This window comes from Bubalus bubalis, chromosome 16, assembly GCF_019923935.1.
Source record: "Bubalus bubalis isolate 160015118507 breed Murrah chromosome 16, NDDB_SH_1, whole genome shotgun sequence".
Lineage (NCBI taxonomy): Eukaryota > Metazoa > Chordata > Mammalia > Artiodactyla > Bovidae > Bubalus > Bubalus bubalis.
Genome location: NC_059172.1, coordinates 48,460,483 through 48,486,518, shown reverse-complemented (window position 1 = coordinate 48,486,518; position 26,036 = coordinate 48,460,483). Strand labels below are relative to the sequence as shown.

Sequence of the window (26,036 nt, the reverse complement as noted above, 5' to 3'; positions counted from 1 at the left end):
CATGTTTGATCTCCCATTCAAGTTTCCGGAAGAAGCTGGCTGAACTAAAGATCAAAGATTTCTCTACTAGCTTCTCCTTTTCCCCCATGACAGCCTCAGTGCTACAGTTTAGCATAGCTTCAAATTAACTCCTCAATGGATCATCAGCTCAGAATCTCTCCCATCCTTGTAGGAAGGGCAGTTCAGATGGACCCAAGGTTTCAGAGAAGGGGATTTTTATTCCAGTTTGAATGTACCTGCAGGTAAAGATAATAGTTTGGTTTTCTTCCATGCCCAGGAGCCTCTCAGGGGAGCCTGCCTACTCTTGCCAATTGATTTTGTTTGCTGGACAGAACTCCTTATGAGGAGTTTTCCCATGAACACAAAGAACTTGGATGCTTCTACTGGAACATCTTGATTTCTTAAATGTTCAGACTGGAGACTGAAATTTTCAACAATAACTTGGGCTCTCCATGGAGGAATCATATTACTGCACAACAGACACATAAGCAGAAAATCTCATTTCTGGTACCAATACTCTACTGACCATGATACTTTATCATCTCTGGGCCTCAGTTTCGTAAGTCAGGCCATCATTCAGGAAAGAACTAATTCTTGACTGCTTACTATGTGTCTGGTGCTGTGTTGAGCTGTGTCCCCATAGTTCGAGGTCTAAAGCTGTATTCCTCAGTCTTTAAAGTGCTTACAAGTCACTCAGGGATCATTTTAAAATGCAAATTTTGGTTCATTTACCCTAGGATAGGGCCCAAGCTTCTGTATTTCTAACAAGCTCCTGTGTGCTAGAAAGTGTCTGAGGAGGGAGTAAACTGATGTAGATTGAGATAATTTGTAACAGATTTTAGCATCAGTTTAAATGAAAGTCTAATATGTAATAGGCAAAAATGGAATTATTCTGATTGAGGGAGGGTATCATGGTGAAATCCTTGAACATATCCAGCTCAGGCTTCCTCCTTTGCCTCTGTCACTAGCCTCATCCACAGATGAGGAAACACACAAGGCATTTCCACAGTATCTCTGAGTCTACACCAGTCACAGCTGGAAGCCCAGAGCACTGAGTGATGTCCAGATGTGCTTTTCACATTCTGTCGATGAGGATAATGTAGAAAGGTATCACCCACATTAAGAGCAGGAAGGTACATGGCCCCTGTGATGGCTAATTTTACACATCAACTTGGCTGGACCACAGTACCCAGATATTTGTTCAAACACCAACGTAGATGTCTCTGTGAAGGTAATTTTTAAGATGAGATGAACATTTAAATCAGCAGACATTGAGTAAAGCAGATTACCGTCCATGCTTAGGATGGGTCTCATCTAATCAGTTGAAGGTCTTAAGGGGAAAACAGACTGAGATCCCTAGGGAAAAGGAAATTCTGCCCCTGGACTGCTTTCAGACTCAAGCTGCAACATCAGCTCCTCCCCAGGTCTCCAGTCTGCTGGCCTGCCCTACAGATTTTGGACTTGTCAGCTTCTATAATTGCATGAGCCAATTTTTTAAAATAAATCTCCCAATCTCTCTGACTTTTTTTCCTATTTCTCTGGAGAACCCTAACTAGTACAACCCCTTCAAGCACAAAGGAGTTTATTGAAATAATGTCCTCTCTTCTAACGTATAATACTTGTGACCATTTGGATCTCAGATGTGTGATCTGTGGTCAATGATGCTATGTATAGCCCTTGGTGGCTTGAACTTATGGAAGACTCACAACTGGCCCTCTGGGTCTGCCTGCCTTTGTTGTAGTGGAATCTGGAACACACCCCAGGCCTGGACTCAGAACATCTGGGTTGTTGTCTTGACTGCCATGAAGACACTATGAAATGGGCAAGTTACCTCTCCTGGTTGAACCATGGTTTGCTGCTTTACAAAATGATATGATTATACATGATGATTTTCTGAAGACTATTACGATTCTTTGGGAAAAGATCTTCTGTCTCCAAATAAGTGGAAAATATGCCATTAACTATCCCTTCTTCGAGAGTTGTACTGAGCATTCATTTCAAAGGCCCTGAAAAGTCCTGCCACAAATAATTCTACTTATTTTTTTCTGAAGTTAATTTGATGCCCAGTGCTAACACTTAACTAAACCTAATGGAGACATATTTTGGGACATGCAATACTGGATGGCTGTTTTGGTCCTCTTCAGTTATCAGATTATTCATTCTTTTCATGGATTCAAAGACAGAAGCCAAGACAAAAATTGGTCAAAATCTTTTCCATAATACTTGAAGGGTGTCCTATTTTTTTTAACATTCTTAAGCACAGTTAGAACTGGACATGGAACAACAGACTATTTCCAAATAGGGAAAAGAGTACATCAAGGCTGTATATTGTCACCCTTATTTAACTTATATGCAGAGTACATCATGCGAAATGCCATGCTGGATGAAGCACAAGCTGGAATCAAGGTTGCAGGGAGAAATATTAATAACCTCAGATATGCAGATGACACCACCCTAATGGCAGAAAATGAAGAAGAACTAAAAAGCCTCTTGATGAAAGTGAAAGTGGAAAGTGAAAAAGTTGGCTTAAAACTCAACATTCAGAAAACAAACATCATGGCATCTGGTCCCATCTCTTTATGGCAAATAGATGGGGAAACAATGGAAACAGGGACAGGCTTTATTTTCTGGGCTCCAGAATCACTGCAGATGGTGACTGCAGCCATGAAACTAAAAGACGCTTGCTCCTTGGAAGAAAAGCTATGACAAACCTAGACATCATATTAAAAAGCAGAGACATTACTTTGCTGACAAAGGCCTGTCTAGTCAAAGCTATGGTTTTTCCAGTAGGCATGTATAGATGTGAGAATTGGACCATAAAGAAAGCTGAGTGCCGAAGAATTGATGCCTTTGAACTGTGTTGGAGAAGACTCTTGAGAGTCCCTTGGACAACAAGGAGATCCACCCAGTCCATTCTGAAGGAGATCAGTCCTGAATATACACTGGAAGGACTGATGCTGAAGCTGAAACTCCAATACTTTGGCCACTGGATGTGAAGAACTGACTCATTAGAAAAGACCCTGATGCTGGGAAAGATTGAAGGAGGAAGGAGAAGGGAATGACAGAGGATGAGATGGTTGGATGGCATCACTGACTCGATGGACATGAGTTTGAGCAAGCTTCGGGAGTTGGTGATAGATAGGGAAGCCTGGCATTCTGCAGTCCATAGGGTTGCAAAGAATCAGACATGACTGAGTGACTGAACTGAACTGAAAATAGGAAAATTAATAAAATTTACCACATGGGGTTGTTGTAAGGATTATGTTAAATTATGTATGCAGAGCACTTAGCATAGAGACTAGTACCTAATAGAAAATATCTTTTTTTTCACATTGAATAAAAAATGGTCATATTTGAAGAAGTCAGTTCTAAGAGGAATTCAAGCATTCAATCCTTCAAACCAAACCTAAACCATTTTATGCTTGGACTATTTCACCAAGGGCGACTTCCAGGCATTTGAAAGCTCTGATGTCCCTCTGGCAACCCAGGAGCATTCTGGAGCCAAGATCCTAATGATTTAAACATTAATAAATCCAGAGGTAGGTCATTCAATTTTCTTTTAAATGCAGATCATAAAAGAGGGAGGGATATTTGGGTCAAGATGTACTGAATCTGAAGGCTTTGGAACATGTTTGTAGCAGCTCACTTGATCTAGCCCCACACTGCATTTTCTCTACCCCAGTGTTTGGAGGGGGAGGTATTTGAATCTTGGGCAATATCCTGCTTTCCTTCTGCCTCTGAAAATGCTCTATGTTATGCTTGCATAGCACTTTTGGTCTACCTAGGAATCCCGCATCTATTTTCTTTCTTCAGCCTCTCAAAACCCACTGACTTAAGAACGAAGGATGTGTGTTAGTCACTCAGTCATGTCCAACTCTTTGCGACCCCATGCACTGTAGCCCACCCAATTCCTCTGGCCATGGCATTCTCCAGGCACGAATACTGGAGTGGGTTGCCATCCCCTTCTCCAGGGGATCTTCCTGACCCAGGGATTGAACCCAGATCTCCTGCTCTGCAGGTGTATCCTTTACCATCTGAGTCACCAGGGCCCTCCTGAAGGAAAGATAGAATTTGCCTATTTGACAGATGTGGAAACTGAGATCTAGAAAGTGATATGACTTGTTTAAAGTCCCAAATAGAGTTTCCCAGACAGCCCAGACTAAAAATATTGACTCTTGACCCCAACTGGACCTCACACCTGCCCAGGGGATTCTCTATAGCCAGAACACAGCCCTAGGATCCGAGCACTCGCCTGTAGGATGCTGCAGATTGGTATGCAAGCTTGGTGGGCTCTGGCTGATCTTGCTGAGGGAACCCTTCAATCTGAATAACAATCAACAAGATTTTAAAGAAATTTGGGCCAATTTCCTGGAAGTCTATGATTAATCTAATTGCTGGGTTTTCCTCTGTTTTTGTCTCCCACTGTTAATTTCATTTATTTTTCTCTTTCTTCCCCGACACAGACTGCCTTGTCTCTCTGTGTGCGGTTTTGTCACTGTTTGTTATTTGTCCGTACATAGTTTATCATTGGCAATGCTTTCAATGGGATTGTTGTACTCTGTGTTTGGGGAAGGAGAATCTTTCAATAGAGACAACATCATGCAGCATGAAGAAAAAGCACTGGGCTGAATTTCAGAGGCCCTTTTGGAAAGTCTAGCTTTACAGATACCCAGATACTGGACAGCGGAAGAGACCTGATTCTCCTGGCCCCTCCCTCTGTTAAAGAACACCTATGATTGAGTAAAAAGCATGGTGGGCGGGGGGTTGTGCCATGCTTCCAGCTGTTATGAATAAAGGAATAAATTTGGGTCCAATATAATAGAAATTGTCTCCTTTCAATAAAGGATTTCTATTCTCTAAAGCAGGGATCCCCAACCCCCAGTATCTAATGCCTGATGATCTGTGGTGGAGTTGATATAATAATAATAGAAATGAAGTGCACAATAAATGTAACACATCTGAATCATCCTGAAACCAGCCCTCTTGCCCCAGTCCATGGAGAAATTGTCTTCCACAATACCAGTCCCTAATGCCAAAAAGGTTAGGGACCACTGCTATAGAGGACACAACAAAGAAGACAGAGCAGTGGTGATGGATGTCAGAACCAAGTGAAAGAAGGTGCTCCAGTACTTGGATTAAGACAGAGGTTAGGAAATGAGGTATAAAGAGATCAGAAGAGTAAAGGAAAGAATTGCCCCTGGCCATGGCACTCATCTCTCACCCTAGCAAAATAATGCTCAAATTCTCCAAGCCAGGCTTCAACAGTACATGAACTGAGAACTTCCATACATTCAAGCTGGATTTAGAAAAGGCAGAGGAACCAGAGATCAAATTGCCAATATCCGCTGGATCATTGAAAAAGCAAGAGAATTCCAAAGAAGCATCTACTTCTGCTTCATTGACTACACTAAAGCCTTTGACTGTGTGAATCACAACAAACTGTGGAAAAGTCTGTAAGAGATGGGAATACCAGACTATTTTATCTGCCTCCTGAGAAATCTGTATGCAGGTCAAGATGCAACAGTTAGAACCAGACATGGAACAATGGACTGGTTCCAAATTGGGAAAGGAATACATCAAGGCTGTATATTGTCACCCTGTTTATTTTACTTACATTCAGGGTAAATCATGTGAAATGCCAGGCCAGATGAAGTACAAGCTGGCATCAAGATTGCAGGGAGAAATATCAATAACCTCAGATATGCAGATGACACCACCCTAATGGCAGAAAGTGAAAAGGAACTAAAGAGCCTCTTGATGAAGGTGAAAGAGAGTGAAAAAGCTGGCTTAAAACTCAACATTCAAAAAACAAAGATCATTGCATCGGTCCCATCACTTCATGGCAAATAGATGGGGAAATAATGGAAATAGTGACAGACTTTATTTTCTTGGGCTCCAAAATCACTTCAGATGGTGGCTGCAGCCATGAAATTAAGACGCTTGCTCCTTGGAAGAAAAGCTATGACCAACCTAGACAGCATATTAAAAAGCAGAGACATTACTTTGCTGACAAAGGACCCTACAGTCAAAGCTATGGTTTCTCCATAGTCATGTATGGATGTGAGAGTTGGACTGTGAAGAAAGCTGAGTGCCAAAGAATTGATGATTTTGAACTGTGGTGTTGGAGAAGAGTCTTGAGAATCCCTTGGACTGCAAAGAGATCAAACCAGTCAATCCTAAAGGAAATTAGTCCTGAATATTCATTGGAAGGACTTATGCTGAAGCTGAAGCCCCAACACTTTGGCCGCCTAATGCGAAGAACTGACTCATTGGAAAAGACCCTGACGCTGAGAAAGATTGAAGGTGGGAGGAGAAGGGGACGACAGAGGATGAGATAGTTGGGTGGCATCACCGACTCAATGAACGTGAGTTTGAATGAGTTCTGGGAGTTGGTGTTGGACAGGGAAGCCTGGCATGCTGCAGTCCATGGGGTTGCAAAGAGTTGGACATGACTGAGCAACTGAACTGACTGATGGCTGCCCTTGTTAGAAGAACCAGAGGTGGTCAGAGAGGCCAGGGGGGAGATGCAGCTCCTGTAATTTACCAAGCAGGTGAATGAGTGAGGCCAATTTTCTGCCACCTGTTTCTGCTAACTTGGTCACACCTAGCTAGGAAGTGCAACCAGTTGCTGACTCCCAGACACAGGAGAGGAGAGATTAGAGTCTGGTCTCGAAAAACAGCATCAGAAACACTCAACTTGGTGGGTGTATCAGTGGCATTGTTACTACGAATGAGGCACGAGGAAAGTTTGAACTTGGTTCTTTGGCAGCCTGTCACCTGAAGAACCCTGGTGTCCTCCCCACAGCCTGCCACGTACAGGTCCTATTCATATCCCATGGGGTTCCTGGAGAAATATGCCATTAGGCCAACCAAGGTCTCTGGTTTTTTTATTCAGCCTGACTTCTATTCATCTCTGAAGCCTAATGATGTCCTTTCTCACCAACCACATACCAGAAAGCTGGAGAGGCATGAACTACTTGGTTGGTAACCCAGGAGGCAGTAATAAAAATGGCTCTTAATATTAGGTCCTCAATGTATGCTGTCTTATCTCTTTGTTCCTCACCCTCATTCTTGTGATGAATATTTAAATTATAATAAGGACCAGCTACATAATTTGCAAGGCCCAGCCTAGTTCAGAATAAAGATGCAGGCGCCTTGTTAAAAAAAAATAATGAAAAATTTTAGGATGGCGAGAGCAGAGCATTAAAGTGAAGGCAGGGTCCTTCTAAGCAAGGGACACTTTGTGGATGCGGAGGTTACATGCTCATGAAACTAACCCTCTTATGATTTTAACTAAGATAGAGAGATGTCAAGTAATTTCCCCAAGATCAAGAAGCTAATAAGCTGAGGGTCTTTCTAACTGCAGAGCCTGAACTTTTGACCACTCTGCTAAATTATCTCCAGCTAGATAGATGGTGAATGGGAACCCTCAGCCTTGCCAACTCTCCTTGTTCTAGGCAGTTGCAGGAGGAGCTGGCTGATCCCATTCAGCCTGGTTGTGCTGTAAGCATGCTCAGGAAGCTATGGGCATAGCCAGGGTTCCAGCCACCGGTGCTTACCACACAGGCTTGCCCTCTCAGTCTCTCAAGGCAGCACCTCATACTAGACCACACTGCCTCATTCTGGAAGCAACAATAGCTGCAAGATCAGCAGTAACAGTCAGGAGCGAACCCGCGCACCTGGAAATGGCTTGCTCAGTTGAACCACAGCCTCCCCTTGGTCTGATGAAGAGGGGCCTTACCCCACCAAACTCTCATTTCCCCTTTCCAGGCTGTGCACCTGCTGGCTTCCATGGCTCCAATCGCTCATTTGTTTGTTTTTCCAGAAAGACAATAACAGAGATTGTGCAGGGGTCTTCTATTTCTTTCTCTGAAATTTCTTGTCCTGGAGCCCCAGTTTCTCATCTACATTTTTCTCCCAAGAGCTAGAGCTCTCTATACCTCCACATCTCAGAGCTGTTGAGATGTGGAAGGAGCCTGGGCTGTGGGCTACCTCCCGTCCCCTCCTGCCATCTGGGAGCTTGCATCTTCCCCTCAGAAGCACACAGGTGAAGGCTGTCACCAGAATGCCCGCTAGCTGGATTCTGTGCCACTGCGTATGTGACACGGGGCACTGTCACAAACTGGACCTGGTGTAAAGGCAGGAGGCTATCACGGCTTTTATCCGGAAGAGGAGGAAGATTTGGCAGTGGTGTGAGGTCACAGGGTTAACCTGGTCATCTGTTGAGAGCTGAAGATACAGCAATGACAAGACAGAGGTGGCTCCCCTCCTCCTAGAGCTCATGGTCTAGTAGACAAGATGGATGGCAAATACATAATTTGACAAATACTTAGTAATACTTGTGAGAAGAGATGGGAAAATAAGATGATATGAAAGTATGCACAGAGATGGCCTGCTCTAGTCAGAGAGGTCAGGAAATGCCTGAAGAAATGACATAAAGCAGAAACCTCCATGATCAATAGAAGCTGGATAATGAATAGGGTGATAGAGGTGCTGGAGAGGATCCTACTAGGAAAAAAATTATTATATGATATCTAAGGTTTCTTTGTAACTCCCATTGTACTTAGACTGTATTCCTCTGAGCATGCACAATAATGCAAATCAGAAAATTACTATGCTTTACAGACACATTTTTTAAGAAAGGAAACAGTGACCCTAAGCCAGGAATGTGGCTGGTGCTTGCCTTAGTGCTTCCAAAGAGGGTCACTGGAAGAAATGCTGCTTCAGAAAGTACTGGCTCAGTTGAGAGGGAGCAAGGAAAAGAAGATGGGAGAGTAGGATAAAACAAGAAAGGGGCCTGAATTGAGTGGGGCTGGAGGGGACAGCAGAGCCAGGGAAACAGGGAAGAGCCCCATGGGGAGGAATGAAAGCACTGAAGCCCCAGTTCCCACGCCAGACCTCGGGGCCAACCCTCCCCTGGGGGAGAAGTAGCAGGTAAAGCTTAGAGACCTCAGCAAAGGCACCCACGCCCTCAGCAGCCTTTCCTCAGAAGCACAGCCATCCCTTCTTTAGGGGAATCAGTGCTAAAGGGCGGGCCAGCCATGAGCAAAGGCTGCTCCCTGTGGACTGCGTAGCTCTGTCAGTACTCTCGCCTTGCATGAAGATGCGAGTGGTTTCTGCAGGAGTGGCATGAAGATTAAGGGAGGCGAGGCTTGCAGAGTGCCTAACAGGGTGCTTAGCAGGTAGGAACCAGTCAAGAGTGTCAGCTCCTTCTAATATTATGGAATGGGGTGGGGTGGAACTTAGGAGTTATAATGACCTAAATGTAAAACCTTCTTGTCTTGCTAGTTTTGTGGTCTCAAGCTGATAGGTTAACCTTTTGTAGCTCTACTTTCATCATCTATAAAATGAGGATGATAGGAAAAGGCTATGGAAAAGGCTTTGGCACACAGTTAATAATTATATTCCTCTTTATTGTCTCTTAACATTTTAATCTGCTTGTAAATTGAGCCCATGTCAATATTTGAGAGAATGAGGGTCTTCGTATCCGTGGTTTGCCATCCTCTTGACCTTCCTTCTAAAGGACCACAGGTCCAGCCTGGAAGATGAAGAGTTCCCATGTCCGCTGTCTGCAGTTTGCAAAGTCCTTCCATATGCTTCACAAACTGCAAATCTCAGAATGGTCTCATAAATGGACCTGGAGATGGGAGTTATCATCTGCATTTTATGGAGAAGAAAACAAGCTCAGAGAGATCTATTTACTCCAAATTACTAAATTCTATTTATTCTATCCAATTCTGCAAAAGAATATACCCATTTATCAGTTGCACAAAAAAAAAAAAAAAAATCAGAGAAGGGTCTTCCAAGATCCTGGCGTATATCATGCTGTTCACTTCAGTCATGTCTGACTCTCGGTGACCCTATGCACCAGAGCCCTTCAGGCTCCTTGGTCCATGGGATTCTCTAGGCAAGAATATTGGAGTGGGTTGCCATGCCCTTCTCCAGGGGATCTTCCCAACCCAGGGACCGAATCTGTGTCTCTTACCTTTCCTGCATTAGCAAGCAGGTTCTTTACAACTAGTGCCACCTGGGAAGTCCCTGGGGTGTATAGGCAGAAAAAAGTTAAATGAAGTTCCTTCAGGTAATTTTCTGATAAGGACCTGTTTGGGGTAGATTGGATTGCTGAAGGGGGTTAAGTAGGGTGGAGAGGAGGAAGGGATGGGTTGAACTAGTTCATGTTCTGTAGCCCTTGACCTTCAGGAAAAACAGTGTCCCAGAGAGACCTAGAAGGGCTAGGACTACCTGTGGGGACAGGCAGATCTGAGTTTTCAGCCACAAGAAGTCATTGCAAGCCCTACACGCGCCTCCTGGCCCCTCCCTCCCTCCCCAACCAGAGCCTGCATGCCAGCTAATCCCTGGGGGGGTTGGGGGGGCACTGCTCACCCTCCCACCTGGGCTCTATCCAGTCCTCCCCTGTTCTTGCCAGGGGTTGGAGTACTGGTGGCCGGCTCCTCCAGCTCGCCTCCATTGGCCTGAGTGCGTCCTAGCCCACTCTGGATATTAGAGCATTCTCTCGTTTGAAAGGCTCCTTTATTTTTAGTGCTAAATCAACAAAGCTGTTACTGTCATTTTCCATCAGACCGTCATCTTCCACGGATTCAAAATTACACTCAGCTGCAAACTATTGACACTCCTCTTAACAAAAAAATGGTTTTAATAAATCTTTACATTAGCCTATGAGATAAAAAAAAAATCTTTACCATGAAATATACAAGTGTATAAGTGTTTTATGAAAGTTTTATTAACTTTACAAAAGAAAAATTGGCAGTGGACCATGAACATCCTGTACTCCTAACACGTGGTTATAAATTACATGTTCTTTCCAATAACATCTGAAAAAGAGACTGTAATTTAAATTTCAAAACCACTTGGCATACCTACTATATAGTGCTGACATGAAGTAAAAGGAGGAACTAGAGAGGCCCAGACAAAGAAGGGAAATATAAAGACGTCCTTAGCTAAAAAGCTGCTGATGGGTACAATCCCCCTCCAGCTGGACAGGGATCAAGTACTTGCTTGTCATATCATTCAATGCACTGTTCATTCTGGGATTCTTCCTTTCAACAAAAAGAGAACTTAAGTGCTAGTAATCATCGCTTGCAGAACTTTATCTCCCAGATACCTTCTTTATGTCAGGATTTCTCAATGACCGCTGCTCTGGCAGAGGGATCAAAGTTGTTATTAAACACAAATGCAATTCTCAGCCCATGAGGGAGGTGGGAGTGGTGATGCTCCCTCTCTGGGATGGAAGCTACCCTGGCCTTAATGCTTTTTCATTTTCTCTGAGACTTTGAAATAAAGTTCCTATGGGGTCTGTCCGATGTGGGGTTTGGAGACCAGTTTTTCTTTGTAAGTGAGTGCTTGAGTGTCAGGAAGACTTTAAGAAGTTAAAGCCACCCAGTGGGATGCCTGCCTTTTGGAGAAGCCACAGGAAAGTGAGCTGATGGCAGGGGATTCGGCTGTCACCTGCCAAGTTCAGTCTTTGGGGAAAGTAGATACTCGCCAGGATCCCTGCAGCACGGAGCCTACTTTCCAGATAGCAACAGAGCAGAGAGGCATAATTTGAAGTCATACAAACTTGGATTCAAGTTCAGTTATGATAGTTATTATGTGATCCTCAGTGAGGTCCCTCCTCTGTCCCTTCTCTTGGAGTCATACTGAGAATGTCTGAATGTCTGAGGCGGCCTCCCATGGTGCACAAACTCACCATCCACAGGCTTGAAGATGTGGCCTAAAGGTCATTCCTTTCAGATCCAAGAAGTTAACATCTATTGGAAATGGTCCATCAGAGATGGAAGAAGGGATAGGGGCCCTCTATGGCGGTCCCTGAAGGCATGATCTTCCAGGGCTTGAGATTTTGCAGCTTCATTCAAGGCCTTGAATCTTCCAGTTTGCCACTGACAAAATCTCAGCCTCAGGGAAGTGTCCCCAAGTTAGGGGCCCCAGGCCAGGCAGTTCAGCACTCAGAAAACAAGACTGGGGAACCCTCTCAGTTGGGTGGTAGGTGGCACTGGCAGCTCCAGCAAGGCTCCTAAGTAGAGAGCCAGGGACCAGGTCTTGGAAAGAGTCTTTCAAATCATTCATTTCTAGGGTAGAAAAACTTGAATAGGCTTCCAGTCAGATGAAGGGCATTCTTAGGGTTCTTTCAGAAATACCGGAGATGGAAGAATCGTGCTAACACACCTGCCTTTTTGCCTTGCACCATCATTTGTGTGATTATTTTTGAACCTATTTTCTTAGTTGTTGGATTAGTTCATGAAATAAACTGAAAAAGAAAAGCCTTACACTGGAGTAACCTTGGAGAATTGACTATCCAGAAGACCCTGCTTCCCATTACAAAAGGGAAATATGTGCCCTTGATGGAAAAACACAACTTTTGACCAAATAAATTATTTTCTTTCAGTTCAAAATAAGTGATGGTTCTTACAAAGTGGAACTTGCCCCCTTTCCAAATGTGTCGAAGGAAAATGGCATGTCTTGGATGCAGAATTACAAGGACATCATGTTAATCTGCTGGGGTCTCATCGCCCCCTGATGGGAAGGCAGACAGGCGATGGAGGAGACACCACAGTGCTGGGAGCAGCTGTGACTGCCTGGAGGTCACACTCGGGACCAGGCAGGAGCCGGCAGTGACCAGCCAGGGCTGCCCAAACTTCATTATGTGGGGAAAATGCACCCAGTGACAAGATGCAGAAGATCTGAGAATCGGTGAGAAAAGTTCATTTGGACTGACGGGAACTTGATTAGTTTTAAGCCTGGTGTGTTGCTACTGCTACTGACTTAGTCTTCAGAATATTAATGAAGAGTTGGAGGGAAAGGAGAAGCACAGGAGACCTACCTGGGGATGCCACACATCTTACTGGCAGGAGCAGCAACCACAGCACAAGGACATGGTCACAGCAACGTGGAGAAAGGCGCGCTTTTATTGAAGTCTCGCTCTTCCCTGGGCACTGGGGTTAATATATATAATCTAATTTGTTCCCTCACAACAATAGCCTGAAGTGGTTATTGTGTTTTCTGAACTCTAGCTTGCAGATGAAAAACCCTTTGGCACAGAGAAACAAGATGAGTAGTCCAAAGATGCACAGACTGATTTGGACCAGGTAGGAGCTGACATCAGGAGCTCCTGACATTGGGGAAATCCTGGCACAATAGGTTACCCTCTTCTGGCTGACCTAGCAGGTGGGTGGGACACAGAGACATGGAAGCCTAGTTGATAGTCTTATCTGAGGGGCCTGTCCAAGGGCAATACCCAAGCCAGCAGGTGGCAAGTGGGTGGGGGGGTCAGGATTTGGGGAGAGGAGTGGAACTCCTTGGCCTGATTCGGAGCCTGCATGCTCTGGAGTCCGTGGGCCATAACTGGAGAGTCCTTGCTCAACTAAAGGATCCTGCATTACACAGTGGAGGTCCTGTACACTGCAAGCAAGACCCAGTGCAGCCAATTTAAAAAAACAAACAAAAGCACCTTCTGTGTGCCAGGAGTTGCACAAAGAATTTGGTGGACATCATTTCATTCAATCCTTTCCACAACCCAGTGTCCCAATGTATGGTCTGGAAAATGTAGATACGGTAGCTGGATAGGGAAAGGGGACTGATATCTATTCAGTAGCAGCTAGTTTGTACTTATTGCCTTCCATACAATATCTTATGTATTCTTTTAAATATATATATGTGTGTACACATAAGATGGGGCTTCCCAGGTGGTGCTGTAGTAAAGAACCTGCTTGCCAATGCAGGACACATAAGAGACGCGGGTTTGATCCCTGGGTCAGGAAGATCCCCTGGAGGAGGGCATGACAACCTACTCCAGTATTCTTGCCTGGAGAATCCCATGGACAGAGGACCCTGGTGGGCTATGGTCCATAGGGTAACAAAGAGTCGGACATGATGGAAGTGACTTAGCGCACATGCAAGCACACATAAGATACATACACTCCCTTAATTCTCTGAGAGCTCTAGTATTCCCATTTTTAGATGAGGAAGGAAAGACTGGAAGGAGTTCATGATTTGCTCAAGGTCATGTAGCTAATCAGCAGCAAACTTGGGATTCAAACTCAACTCTTTCTGGCTCCCAAATCAGTGTGTCTTTCATCTCACTGGGTGGCAGGTGGGAAGAGGAGCAACCTGGAAGAATATGATCTTCTCCCCACAGGCACTTACTCATTTTCAACACTTTTCTCTGCCCTCACCTGGAAGTAGACTGTTCTTCTCCCCACAGGCACTTACTCATTTTCAACACTTTTCTCTGCCCTCACCTTGTCGTTTTAAGCTGCACGTCCTCCCCCTTCCCCGTCTCTAGCCCACATCAGCCAGCAAGACCCCATAGCTCAGGTTAGGACAGAAAACCTCATTCCAGAACTGCAACCCAGGCAGTAGCTCCTCTGTGTGTTTGTGAAGTGCTCAGAGCATCGGGGCCCAGTTCTCAGCACAGACCTCAGCTCATCTTTCTTCTTGAGACTGGTCTCCATGTGGGGGAGGAGGAGGGGAGGACGTAGGAGCAGGGCTTTCCCTGTTAGGAAGGCCAACAGGGAAGGAACATGAGCCAGAAAGCAACTCGCTTTGAGATGTTAAAACTCTCTCACTCTCCAGCAGAGGTTTTCAATTTTCTGTTTTCAACACTAGATGTAACTCTTAAAATGAAATTCTACCTGGAAGCCCAACATATAAAACACATCAAAGAGATGCTATTTTTGTTGACTTGGAGGGTAGTGGTGCAGCCAGAGGTCCTAACCACTGAGTCCCCCTCCCTTGAACCACCTTCCAGGACCTCAGGGCTTCTTTGAATCCAGATTGAAAACCAAGGATCTGTCCCATGATGCTAATACATAAATAATTAGGGCACAAGGGCACAAAATCCCTAATTTTGTTGGGATGCCTAGGTCCCTGTGGAGTAGGTTAACCCTGTGTACCCTGGACACAGGCCATGCCCCTTCAAAGGCTGAGGAAGGAAAAGTGAACTCACATTTACTGAGCACCTAGTTGGTACAAAGTATCTTTTTTGTACAAGAAAGCACTGCCTCAATTATTTTGCACACAAGTCCTCTGAAGTAGGACTTTATCCCCATATCCCATTTCTCAGATGACATAACTCTGAAGGGTTAAGTGACATGACCCCACATCATTTAATCAGCAAATGATCAGCACAGGAATTCCAAACCACACCCTTTTATACAAAGGAATATGTGCTGTGCTAAGTCGCTTCAGTTGTGTCTGACTCTTTGCCACCCTATAGACTGTAGCCAGCCAGGCTCCTCTGTCCATGGGATTCTCCAGGCAAGAATACTGGAGTGGGTTGCCATGCACTCCTCCAGGGGATCTTCCCAACCCAGAGATAGAAACCACATCTCCTGCATTGGCAGGCAGGTTCTTTACCACTAGTGCCACCTGGGAAGCCCACAAAGGAATATGCTTGATGCCAAACCTGTGCTAAGGGGCATTTTATCTTTCACAAGGGTGCAGAAAGTACCCAGCATCTGCCAGGGCCTCAGAACTCTCCCTCACGGTCCCAGGTATACTAAATGGATGAGTTACGGGCAAACCTGATGTTACATGGAGAGCAGTGGAGTGGGAGTTGAGAGACTGGCTCTGCCCTGATGAACCAGATGAACCAGACCAGGGACCTCCCTGCTCAAGTTGCAGGGCTGGGCTTAAGACTGGGTAGGTAGGACAAGGCTTTGGAGACTTGAAGCTTCCAAATGAGGAAATTTTGTAGGGTTGATTCTGAATAAGATCATTTGCTAAATCAGTTTCTAATGATCTAATATCATTCTATCTCAAAAAGTGCATAGTTTTCCACAAATAAACTCCATTAGTGTCCACCTCCTGTCAGCTACTGAAGCCAGCAGCAGGGAAAGAGCCAGGGAGTGGAGCCAAAGACACTGCAATGAATTTCTGGCCCCAGCACTTGCTGGCTGTGTGACCCTGAGTAATTGACTCAACCCACCCTTTTTGATCCTCGGTTTTCTCCCTGTGAAAACCCCATCTCACAAGACTGTTAAGAAAATTAAAATACGTAAATCTGTACAAAGTGTCAAATGCATATATACAAATAATATGTATATAGTATGTATAAGCCACCTTCCTTGGCTTCCTCCTCCCTACTCTTTAAACAGAAAAATAAATCATTAAAATTAAATAGTTTCTACAAACTCTTATTCATCCTCCAAAACCCAGACTAGTTGTACCTTATTTCAGTAAAATTTCCTTAAGCCTCCAGCACACAGCTAGCATCACTTCCAAGTTATCTGGGGACTTTGTACTTGCTTCTATGACTCCATGCTATAATTTTACTAACATGTTGTAATTTCCTGTTTTTACATTTGTTTTTCCCTAATAGCCTAAGAACTCCCTAGTGGAAGCCTGGCACATGGGAGTTAGCTATCCATATCTGAGAAGTTGCATTTATAGTCGGTAACCCTTGGTAACCTTTATCATCATCCCAGCCAGCATTCCACTGACTCAGAAAGTTAGAAGGCCCTTCCTCCACCCAAATATCCATGAACCCTCTTTTGTGAAGAACAATTCGAGAGGGCCCTCAGGAAAAAAGTTTGAGGCTGGTTGCGCGTGTGTGTGCATGTGTTTATGTGTATGTATGTGTGTGTGTGTACCTGCATGATGTGTGAATGAATGGGAAAAAAACTCTGGAGCCATCCTTTTTTGGCACTGAAGTTCTTGGGCTTTTAAAGAGGGAGGATTTTGCTCCTTTTGATGACCACCCCCAATAGGATAAAAATGTAATAAAATACCAAGACTTACTCGAGGCCAAATTGTTTAAATTCTAGCCCTACTGATGCAAGGAGCGGCCCTGCACCATGAATCATCAGTAGAGAACCCTGGAAAGAGCAACGACTTAGTACTCAAGTATTTGGTATACCTCGTCCCCAGGGCAAGTGTGCTCATCTGTAAAACGGGCTGTGGGACCGCCTTGCAGGCCCCGGTCAGGGTAAGCGAGACTTGGCAGACGACCGGCAAGCTGCCACTCCCTACCCCAGGTTGGTTTCCATGTTGCCTCATGGACTCCTCACAGCCTGTGACTTGGGAGTGTGTAAAAGGTCCCCCAGCAGGCGGGCAGCACAGCTGGGATGGGAAGTCAGGCTTGTTGGATCCCAAAGCCTGTGAAAGGTGTCTCTCCTTTATTGGGAAGTCTGAAATGTCTCATTTTGATCTTGATCTTTAGCTTTACAATGGATTTGCCCAGAGTACCTCTCAGCCCGTGCTCCAGGCGCCCCCTTTCGGCTCTCCTCTCGCCCGCTGGCTCCCTCGACTAAGCTCCACACGAGGATGCCGCGAACCAGAAGTCAAGCCCAGGCAGTTTCATCACAGGAACCTGATCTGCTCCCCACAGAGCGGCAGCTTCCTAAGCTCTCCTTTTTCCTTATCACACAGTGTAGAGGGACCGAGGGGGACAACAAAGTCAGTGACAAGTGACTGTTCTGTTGATGCAACAGCAGAGATAGCAGTGCTGGGCTGCCAGAGAACTGAGGCTCCAGACAAACAGCCTTCCCACCCTCCCTGCCTGAACCGGGCAGAGCCCCCCTCCCCCCACCCTCCAGCGGGTTCATTCCAGCAACCTCTGTGGAGCCAGTGAAGTGGGTGCCAGACCCCAGCTTCTGTGCTAGGACACCAGGCGCAGAGTGGAGTGGACGCTGGCTGTGCTGCCCACATCCCCCTTCAGGGCCAAGTCCTTTCTCTTGGATGTGTCTGCTGGGCTCACGGCTGAGCTCCTCTCGGGGGACTGTTCTCAGCTACAGGGTACCACTACGTGCCAGTCACATCTCCACCAGGGAGGCACAAAGACTTGGCCCCTTTCTCCTCATTTGGGACAAATTTGAATACCTCTCTGAGCAGATTTGACATTAAAGTTCCTTTCAAGTTGGGCTGACCTTGAGTTGTGCTGAAACAGCGTTGCAAGATCTGGTATCTTCTCAGCAGAGGGACCACGCATCTGTGTTTGTGACCTTCTCAGGTAGGTCTATTGTTCAGCGCGCTGTTGTTGTTCAGTCACTAAGTCATGTCCAACTCTTTGTGACCCCACAGACTGCAGCCCGTCAGGCCTCCCCGTCCCTCAGTATCTCCTGGAGTTTGCCCAAGTGCATGTCCATTGAATTGGTGATGCTATCCAACCATCTCATCCTCTGCTACCCCCTTCTCCTTTTGCCTTCAGTCTTTCCTAGCAACAGGGACTTTTCTAATGAGTCAGCTCTTTGCATCAGGTGGTCAAAGTATTAGAGCTTCATCATCAGTCCTTCCAATGAGTATTCAGGGTTGATTTCCCTCAGGATTGACTGGTTTGTTCTCCTTGCAGTCCAAGGGACTCTCCAGCACCACAATTTGAAAGCATCAGTTCTTTGGCGCTCAGCCTTCTTTATGGTCCAACTCTCACATCCATAGCGCTGTAGTTGTTAATAACATCTCTGTCTCTCTCAGCACTCTCCTGGTTTGGATGACGAATTTTACTTATCCTACTTACAAGATACACTGGACATGAGGAGTGGGGGATGGGGTTGGAGAAGAAAGTGTGAAGCAAAGTCAGAAGGTCCAGAAGGCTCTTTTGCCTCTTCTCTGTCTTTTCCTCCCTGGCCCATTCTCTCCTAACAAGTGCCAGACCTGCAGAGAAAGCAGCTTCACCTGTCTCCTCTGCTGCCCCTTTGTTCTCTGGGATCCCCAGATGGAAGACACTTGGCACAGCAGCCTTGATGGGAGCAGCAAAGAGTTAAAGCAGCTCTCAGGGGGCCAGTGACAGCCTCATCAGCAGGCCTTGATGCTGATTAAGCAGCTGTGCTCACAGAGGAACAGAATGTATGTGAGTTGTGAGTGAAGGTGAACAAGTGTGGGGGAAGGTGTGTTTGGAAATAAGCATGTCTGAGGGGATACGTGAGTGCATACAAGCATGTGGTGTGCATCTGTGGGCTTTTGAACGTGTGTGATATGTCCACGTGGAAATGTGTGTTTGAATAGAGGTTAATCTATGCCTTTGTAGGACTGTATGTAAGTATGTGCATGTGCAGAGAAGTATACGGCCCATGTGAACGTACAGAAGCGTTTTGGAAATTACAAAGCATTTAAAAATAATAGTCATGGTTAAAACGTAGTGTATGGACACAAGCAGATGGTTGTGCGTATGTTTGCAAATGTATGGATGAGAAGAGCTGGGATGGGCAGTTTCTGTGGGCATTTATGGAACATCTAGGGCAACACTCCCATTCTACAAATGAGGGGACAGGTTCAAAGTCACAAGATAACTTCTAAAGTAGGTTGATGTATTCTTAGTTCCTCATTCCCTCTCCCATGTGACTTGCTGAGCAGGAGAGTGGGCAGTTTATTTCCCAGTCCCACTGATGATAGCCTTGACCATCTGACCCCTTTGACCAGTGGGATGTGAGTGGTAGGCAAAGGATGCCAGCTAAAAGCCAGGATCTCAAGGGCAGAGAGCAAAGAGGAACTAAAGAGCTTCTTGGTGAAGGTGAAAGAGGAGAGTGAAAAAGCTGGCTTAAAACTCAACATTCAAAAAACTAAGATCATGGCATCTGGTCCCATCATTTCATGGCAAATAGATGGGGGAAACAATGGAAACAGTGAAAGACTATTTTCTTGGGCTCCAAAATCACTGCAGATGGTGACTATAGCCCTGAAATTAAAAGACACTTGCTCCTTGGAAGAAAAGCTATGACAAATTAGTGTATTAAAAACCAGAGACATATGATAATTGTTTTTCTCTTTTTGACTTACTTCACTTTGTATAATAGGTTCGAGGTTCATCCACCTCATTAGGCCTGACTCAAATGTATTCCTTTTAATATCTGAGTAAAAGTCCATTGTATGTATGTATCACTTCTTTATCAGCTTCTTTATCCATTCATCTGTCAATGGATAGGTTGCTTCCATGCCCTATCTTATACTAACACATACATATGGATTCTAGAAAGATGGTACTGATGAACCTACTTACAGAGCAGCAGTGGAGACACAGACATGGAAAACAGACTTGTGGACACAGGTGGGTGAGGAAGGAGAGAATGGGAGGTATGGAGAGAGTAACATGGAAACATACATTACATTATGTCAAATAGATAGCCAATGGGAATTTGTTATATGACTCAGGGAACTCAAACCGGGGCTCATTAATAACCTAGAGGGGTGGGATAGGGAGGGAGGTGGGAGGGATGTTCAAGTGGGAGGGGACATGGGTAAACCTATGGCTGATTCCTGTTGATGTTTATTAGAAACCACCACAATACTGTAATTATCCTTCAATTAAAAATAAATAAATTAACAACAACAAAAAAAAGCAGAGACATTACTTTACCTACAAAGGTCAATATAGTCAAAGCTATGGTTTTTCCAGTAGTCATCTAAAAATGTGAGAGTTGGACCACAAAGAAGGCTGAGTGCCAAAGAACTGATGCTTTTGAATTGTGGTGCTGGAGAAGACTCCTGAGAGTCACTTGGACTGCAAGGAGTTCAAACCAGTCAATCCTAAAAGAAATCAACCCTGAATATTCATTGGAAGGACCGATGCTGAAGCTGAAGCTCCAGTACTTTGGCCACCTGATGTGAAGAGTCAACTCACTGGAAAATACCCTGATGCTGGGAAAGATAGAAGACAGGAGGAGAAAGGGACGACAGATGGTTCGATGGCATCACTGATTCAATGAACATGAGTTTGAGCAAGCTCCGGGAGACTGTGAAGGACAGGGAAGCCTGGGATTCTGCAGACCGTGGGGTGGGGTCGCAAAGAATTGGACACAACTGAGAGATTGAACAACCACCACAACAAGGGGTGCTTGCGTTTCTGTCATCATCTTGAAAATTTTGCCCAGGGAAGCTGCTGCTCCCAGAAGGATGAGAAACTCGTGCAAGCCCCAGATGTACTGTGCAGCTGGGAGTCCACTCCAGCAGACCTGAAGCTTGACGCAGAGCTGCCACCAGCTTTATCAGTCAAATCACAGTCCGTCATCTGCACTTCTGGGAAAATGATCATTAATGTTTGTTGTAAGCTGCAGAGATTTTGAAGTGGTCTGTGACAGAAATAGCTTGCTAATATACTTGATGGGACTAGACCTTAGGTGGAAGCCTTGTAACTTGGTTCCTGGGCTTGCCTGAGGACACCAGAGGACACCTGGATCTCTCATGGGATTGGGATTCAGTTGGTCGAGAGTGTGGTCTGGGCTTTGGAAATCCTGAAAGATCCCCAGGTGAGATGAATGTGCAGACAAATGCCATAGGGGAGACCAGGGCCAAGAGATGGGATGAGGGAGGTAAGTACAGGCTTCATGAAGCTTTAAATGCCAAGTCAGAGAGCTTAGACTTTATTCTGAAAGTGACATTGGCCAGTGGAGGGCTTTAAGGAGGATGAGGATGTATTCGAAGCCATGTTATAGAAGGATCACCCAGGCAGTCCCAGGCCATTTTGGATGCCAGGCCCTCACCTAGCTAGGCCCCTGTGTTTCCTGATAACCTCTGCCTGACCAGAGGTGGGATAGACTTATACCTAGGAACTCTTTTTGCCTTGGAGCCATTTTCAGAGTGTTGAGTATACACTCAGGTGGCCCCATAGCTGGGAATGACTGTCTCAGAGAGGGGGAAAAATAGCAACTTTTCCCAGCAACCACATGGCTGCTGCAGGAATCCAGCCCTCACCATTGTCTTACACTGTATATCACAACCCATCACTGTCTGCCCCACCTCCACACCTCCTTCCACCACGACAGGCACAGCTGGCTCTACTACTGCCCTGCTGGCGAGGGCAGCCTGGATCTGCCTTTCCAGATTCAGCCCCCAATGCAGCTCTTCAGAGGCCTTAACATCAGTTTGCACACACCTGCCACTGCCTTCCTCTTTGCTTCTGAGCACACCAGTCTCTGCCTGACAGTGTCCACCCCTGCCTTCTCCACCTGTTACAATCATACCAGACTCTCACAGCCCTGCTTAGGGACCCTGTTCTCCTTGAAATATTCCTGGATTCCCATGACCCCAGGCAGAACCTTAAGCCTAACCTCTGTTTCCTGCCTGTTTTCCATGTGCATTATTGACACCCCCGTCTTGCTTAGCCTTCGTGAGCCCTTGGAGATCTGGAATCTCAGCTCTCGCATCTCCTCCAGCATCCCTGCCCCCAGAAGTGCCAGACACTGGGGATGCTGGTGCATATTTCTCAGATTTGACTGAATTCCTTGCCTCATGCCTGGGCTGCAGGGACAGCCAGGGCAGTAGGGCTGGCTGTGTGCCCTGGAGAGTGTTCCAGAGGCATTTTCTCCTCCCTCCCCCTCCCCTCACCCCCAGCTGCTCAAGGATGCTCAATCTTTGCCTTCCCTTGGGTTCAGGGACAGATGCATCTCCTAGAATGTTTTGCCCTCTGTTATCAGGACGAGGCTGGGCCATTGACAGTTTTCTGGTCCACAGGCCCGAGTGCCCTGGAAGGTCCCAGGCTTTATCTTGTTTATGTCTGTGACCTTCCCTAGGCTCCTCGCTTCTTGACAGTGTCACAGAGCAGGCCTGTTGCTTGGGATGTATCTGGACTGTGGCTGTGGCCCAACCCGCTCCTTCAGGGACAAGGAAGAAGGATAGTTGTTTATGCTGGTGGGAATTTCAGGCCAGCCCATGGTCAGTTTGCTTTCTAACTTGAAGGTTGGATCTGAAGCTGGGACTGAGTGTGGGCAAAAGTCAGAACATTGAGGTTAAGTAGAGCAGAGAAGAAGCTAAGCCACCACCCACCCTTGTTTCCTCTCTGAGCACTTGTAATGACTAGCTCCTAAACATTTAGATATTAGGTGGGGATGGGAGTGGGAAGGGAAGACAAAAAAAGGAAGGGAAGCAACTAAGACTTACTGCTCTATGCCTGACATTGGAGAAAAGAGCAAGTACAAAGGCCCTGAGGTAGAAATATGCTTAGTGTGTTTTAGGAAAGAAAAGAGGCCTCTGAGGCTGGTGTGGATTGGGCAAGAGGGAGAGTGATAGAGTTGAAGCTAGGAAGGTAAAGGAAGATAAGTGTCTTCAAGCCTTGGTAAAGACTGTGGCTTTTACTCTTAGTTGGCAAACACATGGTCCAATTGATTTTCCTCAAGGATCGTTCTGGCTGATTGAGAATCACAGGTGCCCCCTTCCTCCAAAGTGGGGCCCTTCCTCTCTTGTTTTCACTTGTCTTAGCACTTTGCATGGTACTTACTTCTCACAGAATAAGCACTCAATATATATTTCTTGAAGGTCTTGGCCAGAATCCAGTCCTTCACTTTTATTTAGGTTCATTGTGAGTGTGGAGGGCTTTGTGACTGTCACTCAGATGGACACTTTGCCTTAGTGCCTTGTTAGGAGTTTTTTCTCTTGTGGGCTCTGTTCTGCAGATGTCATATGGGTAGAAATTGACATATGGTACCTCCCACATCTGGCAAGAGCACAGCTGTTGCAGTGTTGCGCACATCTGGTACCCACATGTCTAACTGTGGACTTGATAGTTAGCCAGATATCTGTGAATGTGTTGTAGGCAAACCAGAGATATGGGGAGTCCGAAGTGCTAGCAGTAGGTGGTAAGTGCAAATGGCTTTCAGGCAGCTGGTGGTCATTTTCCTGGAGTGACCTGGATGCCTATGCTACAATCAAAAAGCAGAGCTTCAAGCCTAGAGCTCATTTTGTCCCCCAGATAAGCTCAAGTGTACATGGTTGGTAGGATCCTGGATGCCTCCTCTCCTTAGCTCAATGTTCTTATCTGTATAATGAGAGACATCCAAGGTGGAAGAAGAACTTAAAAATCATTTGGCTTAAGGATATCACTGCATCATTGGAGGTTTGTATTGGATGGATCTTTCCTTTCTCTGGGCCTCTGTTCTCTACAACACAAGGATGATTGCAAATGGATCTCTCCCAGGGAGCCCCCAGGCCAAAGAGGTTGAAATCTTTCCTCTGAAACTTGGTCCATTTTCTGCCAGGGACAGACTATGCCTCAAACTTCCATTGGTTTGGAGAAAAATTGACTTCTTTGCATTTTCCCTTTTGCATCCTTCCTGTTTTACTTATAAGGAGGCCACTTTCTTGAATGGAAATGGAGACTCCTAGGCACAATTAATACTATAATTTTAAAATGCAATGTTATTGAAGTTATTTTCCTCTAAACTGCTATTCAATTATAGGCATTGGAGAATTTACAGGCCCTATTTTAAGCCTTGGAGTCTCCAGTACATTTTAGAACTGTTCTTTAAAAGACACGGGCAGCATGTGAAAATCCCAGATGTTTCCTCAAAGCTCTCAGCGTCTCTGAGCTGAGTGGGGAAAGAAAGTGTCAATCAGGCCCCTCCGGGGCAGTGAAACTTGCATTGAAATGCCTCACACTATTTTGTCTTAAAAAATCCCAGAAAGAAATGTGAAGAAAACTGGAAATCCAAAGATTGCTAAGGGAGGTGACCTTCCAGGAAAAAAGAGTGGACTAAAGAGCTGGAAGGGAGGTTGCCTTTGACCTCAAGCCTACTTGGGTTGAACTTTCTTTTGGTCATCTCATTTACCCTTCACACTTGGAGGAGGTGGTGTCACCCCTGGTTTGCAAAAGCTGAAGCTCTGAGGGACAACCCATCTAGAAAGTGATAACACCAGGACTTGGGCTGAGGTTCACGGGCTTTTCACCTCCCTGGCCTGCCCAAGCAGCCTGCAGTGTCATTAAGCCACAAATTCTGCAGCTAGACTTCCAGCCATTCAGCTTAAAGACCCTGAGCAAGTTTCTCAACCTTCTGTGTTTCATCCAAAATGAGGCTAATGACTGTTTTTCTCATCTAATTGGGGCTAATAACTTTATCTGTCTCATAGGGCTGTTGTGAAAATTAATAGAGTTAGTGAATAGAAAAACCTCAGGTGTGCTAGATATATGCCTGCTTGGCACATGGTAAAAGATATACAAAAAAAAAAAAAAAAAAGAAAAGAAAGAAAGAAAAACGAGCTCTGTTCTGATTATCTTGACTCAAGCTGGAGTTGTGAGCCTGGGAATGTGAAGAAATGGTGGAACTGTCTTCACTAACTCCCCTGTGTTCCACCTTCGAGCTCCTCTGAGATTTCACACGTCCAAGGTCTCCTTTGCTGCTGTGGCTTCCTCAGTTCTAGTCCCCTCCTTCATGACTTGTGGTTTGACCTTCCTGCTCTTCACTTGTTCCTTACACCTTTTCATCACTGATCATGAGCTCGGAAAATCATGGAGATTCAATCATCAAACTTGCCACTTAACATCTATGTTGGCCATGAGCAAATTTCTTTAGATTTCAAAGGGTTGATTTTTCTATCTGTAAAATGGAAATAATAGTATCACACCTTCCATGGGATTGTTGTGATAACTCAATGTCATTAACATATGCAAAGGTCTTCAATGATCAGTTGCTTGTTCTTTCACAATTATTATTACTTATCATTGATGAAAATGCTAAATTTGCTTTTTATTTTCTAATTTCTACTCATCATCTTAAGAGTCAATTAAAATCCTATATTCTATCTCCACCACCCTGCAACTTTCCTACAGCTAAACTTCTCCTTCCCCTAAATTCTCTGTGGCATCAGAGCTTGTGGGCTCATCAGATCATTTGCTGTGTGTCTTTCTACTTCCTGGGGAAATCTGCTTTTGTCCATCTGGAAGTGAGGGCTCAGCGTTGTCTATGATGCTTGAACCAAGCAGGAAGTGGTTGTCTTGTCTTATATGGCTACAGAGGTTCTGAATCCTCAGTGCTAAAGAAATAAAAGGATTTCAAGAAAATTGAACAAGTCTCTCCTTTGTACTGAGGCAGCCATAGAAGTCCAAAAACAAAAATGATTTCCCCCAAGTCACAAAGCCAGAGGGAATCAGCACAGCAGCTGAGAAAGAACAAAGGATTTGGAACAAGAGAATAATCCTCAAGTTTGAGCTCCTCTACTAATCATTGTGACTTTGAGCAAGTCATTTAATCTCTCTGTACCTTGACTTTCACCTCTGTCAAATGGTTATAGGAACCCTTAACTCAGAGACTGTTAGATTTACTGAGCTGTGAGTGCTAAGTCACTTCAGTCATGTCTGACTCTGCAATGTTATGGACTGT

The 26,036-nt window shown here is 45.3% G+C and overlaps 1 long non-coding RNA gene across 1 annotated transcript in view; it reads right to left on the bottom strand.

The window, feature by feature from the left end:
* Positions 1-8,820: 8,820 nt before the first annotated feature.
* LOC123329788 overlaps positions 8,821-26,036 on the bottom strand; it is a 49,497-nt gene continuing 32,281 nt past the window's right edge. The window contains exon 3 of the long non-coding RNA XR_006545343.1: positions 8,821-9,657. This is a non-coding gene — a long non-coding RNA (uncharacterized LOC123329788). The remainder of the gene's footprint in view (positions 9,658-26,036) is intronic.